The sequence below is a fragment of the Balaenoptera acutorostrata genome, chromosome 9, assembly GCF_949987535.1.
Source record: "Balaenoptera acutorostrata chromosome 9, mBalAcu1.1, whole genome shotgun sequence".
In the NCBI taxonomy this organism is placed as follows: Eukaryota; Metazoa; Chordata; class Mammalia; order Artiodactyla; family Balaenopteridae; genus Balaenoptera; species Balaenoptera acutorostrata.
The window spans coordinates 98,203,424-98,204,479 of NC_080072.1; positions in this window are offsets into that span (position 1 = coordinate 98,203,424).

The window sequence follows — 1,056 nt, forward strand, 5'->3', positions numbered from 1 at the left end:
CGTTAGGGTACTTGGAAAGGGATGAACTTTCAAAATGGGAGAGTCAAGGAGCCAGCTATAAGGAACCAGGGAATACAAAATCTAGGGAATGGGGCAGGCAGATGAAGCTGACACTGGACACAACAATTCTGAATAAAAGATGAGTGGCTGAGTGAACAAGCAGAATTCTTAAGAAGCTCAACAAACCCCAAGCAGGATATATTCCAAGAAAACCATGCCTAGGTACATCATAATAAAACTGCTGATGACAAACACAAATAGAAAAGCTTGAAAAGAATCCAGAAGAAAAAAAAAAAGACACATAATCTTAAAAGGAAGAAGAATAAGACTAATGGCTGTTAAAAAGGAACGAAACTGGGTCATTTGTAGAGACGTGGATGAATCTAGAGACTGTCATACAAAGTGAAGTAAGTCAGAAAGAGAAAAACAAATATCGTTTATTAACGCATATATGTGGAACCTAGAAAAATGGTACAGATGAACTGGTTTGCAAGGCAGAAATAGAGACACAGATGTAGAGAACAATCACATGGACACCAAGGGGGGAAAGCGGTGGGGGGGGTGGGGGTGGCAGGTGGCAGTGGGATGAATTGGGAGATTGGGATTGACATGTATACACTGATGTGTATAAAATAGATAACTAATAAGAACCTGCTGTATAAAAAATAAATAAAATTTAATTAAAAAAAAAGACTAATGGCTGACTTTTTGTTATAAGTGGAAATGTACCCCTCCCCACAAATTTATATGTTAAAGTGCTAACCCCCAGTACCTCAGAATGCGATGGTCTTTAAAGAGGTAATTAAGTTAAAATGAGATCATTGGGGTGGGCCCTAATCCAAAATGACTGGTGTCCTTATAAGAAGAGGAGATTTGAACACAAACATTTACAGAGGAAAGACCATGTGAAAGTACAGGGAGAAGACAGCCATCAGCAATCCAAAGAAAGAGGCCTCAGAAGAAACCAATCCTGCTGACATCTTTTTTTTTTAATGTTTTAATTTTATTGGAGTAGAGTTGATTTACAATGTTGTGTTAGTTTCAGGTGTACGGCAA